The sequence below is a fragment of the Rhinolophus ferrumequinum genome, chromosome 5 (genome assembly GCF_004115265.2).
Source record: "Rhinolophus ferrumequinum isolate MPI-CBG mRhiFer1 chromosome 5, mRhiFer1_v1.p, whole genome shotgun sequence".
NCBI classification, from domain to species: domain Eukaryota; kingdom Metazoa; phylum Chordata; class Mammalia; order Chiroptera; family Rhinolophidae; genus Rhinolophus; species Rhinolophus ferrumequinum.
In genome coordinates, this window is record NC_046288.1 from 783,608 (window position 1) to 794,365 (window position 10,758).

The window sequence follows — 10,758 nt, forward strand, 5'->3', positions numbered from 1 at the left end:
ATAGATCTGTAAAAACTGCTTTTGTTAATCACCACCAAGGACATGCGGCTAAGAAGACGTGTTCTCTAAAGTCACAGGCTGTCGAAAACGCAGCTTTTTGAGTATCAGTGAGAATGGAACCCCCACTCTTGCCTGGGTGATGGAAGACTGTGGGTCACAGGGAAGCAGCCTTGATTTCTAGCCGAGGTGCAGAGCTTCAGATAAAGGATGTGGGGACACTGCATTCCTCATTGCTCTTAATTGTATAGTTTTCAGGGAAATGAGACTCTGAATCTGCCTTTCAGCCCTGACCTGATGTCAGTAAAAATATTACTAAATATTAATAAAATATTGCTGACAGCTTTGCCGTGCTTTGAGTCTGTCACAACAGTTTCACTGAAGTCTTACCTAAACTCCACCCTTCCCACACACCCTACAATAGCCCTGTCTCTTCCTCTGTTTGGAAGGCCCTCTCCAGTTCCCTTGGAGCACTCACCCTTGTTACAAGTTCATAAACCGAACTAAGTTAGACTTCAGGTTTGTCTCTGGTGGTGTTTGGCTGTTGAGTTTTATCATTAATGATCAATTCTTCCCAGATCAAGTGATGAGTTCCCATTTTCCCAGATGCTGTCTTCATGTCTACATCTTCATTTGCTGCACCAACTCACACAAACTCATCGCTCCCATTATACTATCACCAGAGTCATCCAGAGTTCTGCAACTACAATTATAAAACACTCAAAACACCACAAACACATGCATATGCAGGAACAATAACATCTATAGGCTCTAGCAAAAGAAGATCTAGTAAAGGGTATTAAAATTACCTGAAGGTAATTACACAACCCCTGATATACTGATATGATCCTTCCTACTGTTTGCTCCCCAAATACACATACTTGACTCTAACTCATCACAGCAGCGCTCCTGTTCTTGAGGGTAGAGGACCCTCAGGTATGTTTGGGAGAGGTTAAGAGACTCTATCCCTCACTAATCTGATAGAGCCTTTGTCAAAATTCTAAGTTGATAAGCTTGGGGAATATCTTTTCTCTTAGCTAAAAATACAGGCTTGATCTTGCTTATAAATAAAAAAAAAAAAAAAAAAACTGTCCCCATAAAGGCAAGGACTTTACCTGACTTACTCACGCTTCTCTCCCCAGTGGCATCACCAGGGCTGGCATATAATAAGTGCTCAGTGAATATTTGCTGAATTAATTACTTTGAAACTCATTTTAAAATGGAAGAGTTTCAATCCACCAATTGCATCTGAGCAAGAAACATTTATCTAAACTATTAGCAGTGACTATGGTCTATTCTATTCATTTTTGTCTATTCAGCAACTCTTCAAGTTTGGTTTCTGAGGCAAGTGGTAATTGGCTGCCTCTTCAAAGACTTCTGTGTGTAAACTGAGTGCCACCTAATAACTCTGAAGAACAGGGGTGACAAATGACAACATGGTATTGGGGTGTCTGAGCCTTGATTACCTGTGACCTCATCACACCTTTGTACAAATCTGTACATGGGCCTCAGCATAGTATCTGACCATTCATACCTACATCTACATCTATAGCTATAACTATAGAGATAGCTAGCTATATCTATAGCTATCTATATCCAGATAGATAGAAAATACTTAAACATTCTCATACTAAACCAGTAAGGTTTCATTCTCCCACTTGCCCATGTCTACCATGTTTCCCTGAAAATAGACCTACCTGGACCATCAACTCTAATGCCTCTTTTGGAACAAAAATTAATATAAAACCCGGTCTTATTTTATTATAAGATCAGGTATAATATAATATAATAAATATAATATAAGACCCGGTCTTATAGTATAGTAAAATAAGACCAGGTATTATTATATTATATTATATTATGTTATGTTATGTTATATTATATTTATTATACTTATCATATTTATTATATTTATTATATTATGTTATACGTGGTCTTATAGTAAAATAAGACTGGGTCTTATATTAATTTTTGCTCCAAAAGATGCATTAGAGTTGATTGTCCGACTAGGTCTTATTTTCAGGGAAACACGGTAGAAAGCCGTAAATTTGAAGGAGTTTGGAATAGTTTTAAAAATACTCTTCCTATCTGTGGTATTTGAAGTTAAGATAAGAAAATAATTTTTATTTGAATTTAGCATTTTAAAAAAAGATTAAAAATCTTTCAGGCGTGATTATGAAGTGAGAACAAGTATAACAGTACCAAAAAATGATTCTTGTCACTATTTAGCCACTCATGTTTTGCAGGAACAGATTCAAAGGACAAAGAACATCTTCAGTTTGTAATACTCATGATGGAATAAGCATTTCCCATTCAGGAAGAAGGGCATTGATAGAAATGTTCCAAAAAAATACACACAGAGGGAAATGGGTTATTCGGAATTTATATTTAATTAACCTCCGTCATCTCTGTACTTACCCTGTTCAGCTCACCAGGGAGTGTCGCAAGCAAAATCACTCTTGCACTACTTATGTTCCCCCAGAAACTACAATATGCCATCATTCATTAATCAGCATTGACCTGGAAAGCAGACGCTTCCTCATCTCACCACTTGAAAACTGAGTAACTCTTTGTTGTGCATAGAAGATTAAGAAATGTGTAAGGAGAAGCTGTAGCAAAATAGAAAGCCATAAAAACTGCTGCAGAAGAAACAATTAGAGGATGTACACACACAGAGGGTGTCCAGGGTTCAGGTGCCACTGCCAGCAAAGACAGTACTTTAGGAGATTAGACCCTTGCTTCATCACCTCAATTTTTTAAACTTTCTTATGACTGTACCTTTATCAAAAAAATTCCCTCTTCCTGGCACGTGAGCAGGAAACAGAAAACATAATAGATAAGTCTCTGATGCATATGAGTTTAAGTTCTAAGATTTAAAAGAAATGAAACCATGTAAAAGAGGATATATAGAGAGACATACTATTAATAAATAATAAATTTAAGAATGTGTAACCTAGCTGAAGAATTGACTACAGAGGCTAAAGTCCCCACAGAGAAACATGATGTATGATACTCAAAATTTTGGGTTCTAATTATGCTCTGTAAACAACTGAATAATAACTTCTTTAAACTAAGAGCATCTGTGCTGTTTAGAATGGTTAGTTCCTGTCAGCAAATGCCAAATATTTTCATTTCCACACTATTAGATATGTCCTAGGTGCCATCAATGTTATGTGTTAACACTTCATCTTAAGTCATTAATGACAGCATTCATGCAACAAACATTTACTGAGCATCTACTATGTGCCAGGTATTGAAAAGAATACAAACACATTTAAGGCAAAATTCATAACCTCTAGGAGATCACATAATTCTGGTTTGCGCATTTGCAATCGCTATTGCCAATATGGGTTTTTGCCCAAGCTCCTGTTCATCTGCAGTGTAACATTATGAATTACACAAGCAAATGAACCATGGAATCTAGCAAGAAACAAAGGAAAGTAAGGCAAATAGTGCATGAATAGCATTCATGGCACCAGTTAATTGGAGTAGGCTTGATGAAAGAGGTAGTATTGCAGGAGATCCAGCTTCTCTGTATTTCAGTAAAGGCAGTCTCTAGATGATTCTGAGAAAGTTAACAAACTGTTGAAGAATCTTCAAAATAGAGGAATATAGTAATGTTAGAGCCCTGAATGTCAACCCAGTTTAGACACTAGAGCTGGTGGTGTGACCTTGGACAACTTGTTTACCTTTCTGAAGATGCTTCCTTATCAATAACCTGTGCAGTTCTTAATCAACACCAGAAGTCACAAAGTGGGGGAGCAAAAAGTGTGTAGAAATTTGGGTTAGTTGCCAACATTTCAAAATCAGGAGATTTCATTGTAAAAGTCCAAATTACCAGTTTCTTCTTTCTTTTTTTTTTTTTTTTAAATAGTAAGGTATTGCAAGGCTGACCCATATTTCCATGTGACAATTGCCAGGAGCGGAGAATTGTGCCCCTTTTAGAGCTGGCATGTGCTTTGCAATCTGCCATGTCCAAGTTGCTTCACTCATATATCCCACTACCTATCTGGTCTAGGTAGGTGTTTTAGTTTGCATCTCATGAACTGGATGATTTTTAGGGGCTTTTTGTCATTGAAAGCTACGGGAACTGTTTCAAGTTAATATAAATTAAAAATATATGTTGTAGGGAGAAAAGACAAAGCTCCCACACAGAAGAATTACAAATAATTTATGTAGATGCGCCTCCCTCAAGGAGGTGGGACATACTTCCACATTCCTTAAGTGTGGGATGTGCATAGTGACTTTTTCCAAAGAGGACGGTAAGGAAAAGGGGGGGAGGAAGACTGCCTTTGCACTTGAGAAACCTGACTACTACTCCCTCAATCGCAAGATCAAGGCCAACATCAAGTGATAAGTCATGTTGACAGTACGTATGGTCTTCCTCCCAAAAACCCATAACCCCAGTCTAATTATGAGGAAATCATCAGACAAATCCCAATAGAGGGATACTCTACAAAATACCTGAGGAGTACTCTTCAAAACTATTCAGGTCATCAAAAACAAGGTAAGTCTGAGACTATGACAGCCAAGAGGAGGCAAGGAGATGTAACAAGTAAATGGAATACGGTAGCTTAGATGGGATGCTGAAACAGAAAAGGGACATCGTATAAAAAAAAAACCAAGGGAATCTAAGTAAAGTATGGACTTTAATTAGTTACTAAATAGCATCAATATCGGTTCACTAATTGTAACAAGTGTACCATACTCATATAAGATGTTCATTATAAGGGAAACAAGGGGCAGGGTGTATGGGAACTCTCCGTACTACAGCCACGATTTTTCTGCAAATCAAAACTGTTCTAAGGGCGGCCGGATGACTCAGTTGGTTAGAACGTGAGCTCTGAACAACAGGGTTGCCAGTTCAATCCCCACATGGGCCAGGGAGCTGCACCCTTTACAACGAGGTTGAAGACAACTGAGCTGCCGCTGACTTTCCAAGGGGCTGTGGATGGCTCAGTTGGTTAAAGCCTGAGCTCTTAACAGCAGGGTTGCCGCACGGACCAGTGAGCTGCACCCTTTACAACTAGATTGATGACAATGAGCTGCCGCTGTGCTGCTGGTGGAGCAACCAGATGGTTCAGTTCATTAGAGCGCGAGCTCTTAACAACAAGGTCGCCGGTTCAATTCCTGCATGGGATGGTGGGCTGTGCCCCCTGTAACTAAGATTGAAAACGGTAATTGGACTTGGAGCTGAGCTGCGCCCTCCACAACTAGGTTGAAGGACAACGACTTGGAGCTGATGGGCCCTGGAGAAACACACTGTTCCCCAATATTCCAGAATTAAAAATTTTTTAAAAATGTTTTAAAAACTAAAGTTTATTTTTAAAAGACTTTGTGTGTGTGTGTCCACGCACATGCACATGCACACACACAAGTTCTGACAATCAAGTTCGTAAACTCATCCTAGTAAAAGTGCTATATACCTCATTGCTGAATATCACTACGGTCACCTTCAAAGTCCTCCCCTGGAGAAGCTATGCATCAATGCTAGTGCCTAGTCCACCCTTCAGAGCAAATTTGGAACTCTTTTTCTGGAATGGCCATCAGAGCTGTCATCGTAATACCTTGATGTCCTGAACGTCCTCAGAATGTCTTCCTTTCAGTATTTCCTTTATCTTTGGGTAAAGAAAGAAGTAATTGGGGGCCAGATCAGGTGAGTAGGGAGGGTGTTTCAATACAGTTATTTGTTTACTGGCTAAAAACTCCCTCACAGACAGTGCTGTGTGAGCTGGTGCATTGTCGTGATGCAAGAGTCATGAATTGTTGGTGAAAAGTTCAGGTCCTTTTTTGTCAAACTTTTTCATGCAGCCTTTCAGCACTTCCAAATAGTAAACTTGGTTAACTGTCCAGTTGGTACAAATTCATAACGAATAATTTCTCTGATATCAAAAAAGGTTAGCAACAGCTGTGCAACCAGTTCACTCACGTGAAATTAATGGTCAGATCTCGTGTGTATGAGAGAGAGAGAGAGAGAGAGAGAGAGAGAGAGTGTGTGTGTGTGTGTGTGTGTGTGTGTGTGTGAAGGATATTGAAGTATCTCAAGGGATCATGGAAGATTTGGGCACCGAAGGCTGAAAAGAAAGTCAAAACAGCCTCAGCATTTTTCCGGTACAGCACTGCCTTCAGTGTGACAGCTCCATCACCTCTCAAGCACTGTGCTTCTCAGTTGCACATTTCAAGTTCCTCAAAGAGAAAAGCCCATTCATTCGGCCAGAGGAGGAGTCATTCTGCCCAGGGTTCAGTGGTAGAATCGTGGCCACTGCACCCAGGCCTGTGTATAGGTGACTATTTTCACAAAAAGAGGGGGAGCCATGAGCACCGACATGTCCCTCTCAGCTCTAAAATGCTGAGTAAGATGGTCTAAGAGAAGAGGCTTAGCTGATAAAGTCAATATCCTAAAACTTATGGCAGATATTCCAAAACAAAGGAGCAGTAGTACCCTTGTCACTTGTGTTTGCCATTTATACGTGCTAGAAAACCTCCTGGGCTGATTATAAAATTTTGTGAAATCAAGATTTATAAAAATTGTTTTCGGTAAAAATTGCTTTAACTCCCAAGTGCTCATGGCAACTCTCCTGACTTCTATCTACTTCGGGCAGGGAGACCAGTCCAATGCAGACCAGGTAGGAGACATGTAGGATAGTCAACGATTTCAGGGCTGCCGCCACCCATAGCTCTGCCGGTCCATGTAGCTGGTGACTTGCACAAATTGGGAAAAGACACTCTTCATCACATTTCACTTCCATTTGACATAATATGCTGCTTTTGTTAGAACAAGACCCTTCACTGACTGGCATTTGTCAGAATAAAAATACAAATCTGTGGTACCTATGATGTGACCACGGTTGCCTGTGTACTGCACAAGCTGCATAAAACCATATGCTGCTGGTCTGGGGGCCGTTGTCAATCATGAGCAAGTGTCATCTATCAGGAGCCTCGGCAAGGCTGAGCTTACGTTCATGTCTCACTACATGTAACTCTGCCAGCAGAGTGGGTATTCCAATTCTCACAGATAAGAATTATTTTGTTTACCTTGGAGTAAATTAAAGAATCCAACTCTTGACCTGATCCTATAATTGCAATTCCCTTAACCATAACAGTGGAGATAATACCATCCTTTGTGCAGAAGTGTTACAATCGTTAAGTGAGAGGACACATCAAATCACTGAGCACATACCTGACAGATCATGAGGGCTCCCTCCATCAATGCTCAGTTCCTCGTTCTCTACTTAAAAATATGACGAGCTCACCAGACTAAGTCAGGAGTCTCTGTTGACAGGCCATGGGGTTATTCTTGTGAAAGTGCTCTCGGATATATAGCCCTGCCTTTCTGTATAACAATTTTTTTACGGAACAATTTTTTTACGGGCCTTGCTTAAATGAAGCCAAATCTAATTATCATACACCAGCTGGAGACAAACAGTACATGTTTGCTCTTCACAAATTATATTGCAAAAATCAGTCTAGGACTTCTATTTATTAATGAAAGAACCAATTTCTAAATGTAATATGATGAAGCTTTAGAAATTCATCTCAAAGACATTGTTTTCCTTGAAAAATAGTTGCTTGCTTTATTTATCTACTGAGACTGAGATTGTGTATCTTAAGTTAAATGCATTATGTGTTACATTTCGCTGCAGTGAAGTAAATTGAGGACATAAATTCAGAGGGGGTATTTAAATATTGAAAATTGAAAATGTCGTTCATAAAAATATACATTTTGTCCATCCAAATTATTCTTCTGGTGCCCTTTGTTGTCTCAGGGAGCAAAACTGCTCTGTTTAAGGCACTATGGGGGATGGAGGGTCCCTCACTTCTAGCCTCCTCCAGTCACACATAGGACGTCTCTATGTAAAGGAGTCAGCATCACAGGAGTGGAAAAGTGTGAGAGGGCAACATGAATTGAAGGAAAAGAAACAAGTTGAGGGAGACAAATATATAGGCTGAGAATGTACTTTGGAGGAGGGTCTTCCTTTTGGGTTTTAGCATGAACAGAATCTTTGAGGCAGCAATGAGCTATACAAGTTTGAAGGAAAACAAGGATGCCAGCTGGAATGAAAGATTTCTGTAGGGCAGGGTTAGGCGACTGTGTAATGACCTAGGTGGCCAGGCTGAGAAATTTAGACCAGACCCTAAAGCCAATAGGAGTTGCTAACGCTTTTTAGCTTGTGAGGAAAATGGTATTCTAGGAAAATTAATGTGGTAGGTGGGAACATACTCTTGCAAAGTAAAATCATTGAAATTATTTTTTATTTTATATTCTACAATAGTAGTGAGTAAGAGGATGCTTGTGATAAGCCTACTTAGAAAAACAACTATTGAAGTTACGGATTACTTATGGATAGTGGGAGGTGGTCATGTTGAAATCACTGCACACGCTTTTGTATCCATTTTGCCTTACGTGCTCTTAATTACTCAGGGTGGGCACCAAATCTTTGTTGATGTATAGTTGTATTTTTTCACTAATTTAAAAAAATTATTTAGTTTCTATGTCAAACCATATATTTATCCACTTTCAATTTTTAAAAATTATTTTTATTAAATGTATTGGGGTAACATTGGTTAATAACATTATATAATTTTCAGGTATACAACATTATAATACATCATCTGTATATTCAATTGTGTGTTCCCCACCCGAAGTCTAGTTTCCTTCCGTTTCCATATGTTTGACTCCCTTTACCCTCTGTGTCTTCTCTCCACCCCCTGTCCCTTCTGGTAACCACCATTCTGTTGCTGGTGTCTATACTTTCAATTTCAAAATTGAAATGTGTTTTTTGTTTGTTTGCTTGTTGTTTGTTTGTTTGTTTATTTTACTATTGTTTGTTGTCAAGCTGGTCCTGGGAATGGTCCCCATGAGGCTCCTCCCCTTCACTGTAACAGGGATGTTATCCAGGAGAAGACAGAATGCTCCCTGAGCTGAGCTTGGAGGAAGAAGCCTGCCTGAGACCCCCTCGGGGCTCAGCGCCCATTCTGAAACATTGTGTGTGGAGAAACTTCCTCCCCACTGGGGACACTGGAAGCTCGCCACTTCCAGAGCCCTAGCCTAACCCAAAATTTGCATCTGGGAGGTTTAAAACCTTACTGATGCTGCTGGTAAAAACCAAAAAGAAAAGCTGACACTTCAAATATTAAGCAATTTTCTGTCCTGTAAAAGACAGAGAACAAGGTATATTTTGGGGACAGACTGTTCTGGAAAACCAGAAAAAGTTTAATTATAGGTATGAAAATAGATCAAGTGAGAAAAGATCTTTTCGTGTTGTTGTCCTATACATCTAAATTGTGCACTGTTAAATAACAGTGTCTTACCCAGATTATGTCATTCAGTCCTCACAATAAACACCACAGGATATATATCATTATCTCTATTTCATAGATGAAAAGACTGAGACTGGAGAGGTTATGTTAATTTAGATGGTCAATAATTGGCAGAGCTGGGAATTAAACCTGTCTGTCTCATGTCAAAGTCAAAAACATTAACTGTCCCTCTAAATCCTTCAGATTAAGTTTTCTTTATAGAATTGTTTTTTAAAGAATTTATTTAGATTGTACTATGACTGCAAACCATTACTAATTTTTGTAGAAGTATGTGGTGGTGTGTATGCGTGCATATGTGTGTGTGTGTGTGTGTGTGTATGTGTGTATCGATATTCACAGAAGACAAAAACCTGCTTTTTTGAGAAAAGACACTTTGAGAGAAACAGGATGCATTTTGTGCCACTTCTGGGCCACATGACAAAACAAGTCACAGAGCCAGGAAAGAGTCATCTTCCATCTTATGTAAGAAGTCCTGCATTCAGGACCTGGGAGCAACTTAGAAGGCAGTGGACCCTGGTGAGGAGAAGTAGAGGCGGGAAAGAAAGTTCCAGTAGAGATTTGTGTTGACTGAAGCAGATGGGATATTGTAACCCATATAAAAGCTGGAATGTCTTGTAGACCCTGTCCTGATGAAGTAGTATGAAACTAACCTTAGTTCAGAGGCATAGAAGTTAACACTTTTACTATTTCTCTAGATAAAATAAATACAACTTGGCGGTAGGGAGGGAAAGAGAGGCAAGATTTTTTGTACAACAAAACTTTGAAAAGTCCTCTCTAACACCCATTCTTCATAAACATGGTGACCAGTCCCCAAACCCCTTTGTCTCTGTCACTGTCAGCTCTCCCTGACACCCAGTCCTCGTGAACCTTGTCTCTCCTTGCCACTGTCTCTTTCCTTCAATTTCTTCTCTTTGTCCTCTCTCACAGGTGAAACTCAACCTTTCCAAAGCACACCCCAACTGTCACTTCTCTGTTTCCTCTAAACCCAAATCTTGCACTGTAAAAGCCCAGGAACTAAGCTGAGAAAGACAAAATTCCCTTTAGCAGATCTGAGAGGGAAAAAATATGCACGCCCAAATGTTAATATGACTCTATTTGTGCCATTGTATTGATAAGACCTGGTGAAATTTAGGTTACTCAATTCTGCATCTCATCTGAACACTTCATTCTGCTTCCATTTTTCCATTAAGAACTCCCAGCCAAAACTAGGCTTTGTTTTTTTCCTGAACACACCTCCTATACTTGAAGATTGCTGCCTTAAGAATTATGAAGTTTCTCTTGCTGTGCAGAAGCTTTTTCATTTGATATAGTCCCATTCACTTATTTTAGCTTTTACTTCCCTTGCCTTTGAGGTCAAATTCATAAAATCCTCTTTGAACTCAAGGTCCATAAGTTTAGCACCAATGTTTTCTTCTACGCAGTTTATTGTTTCAGGTCTTA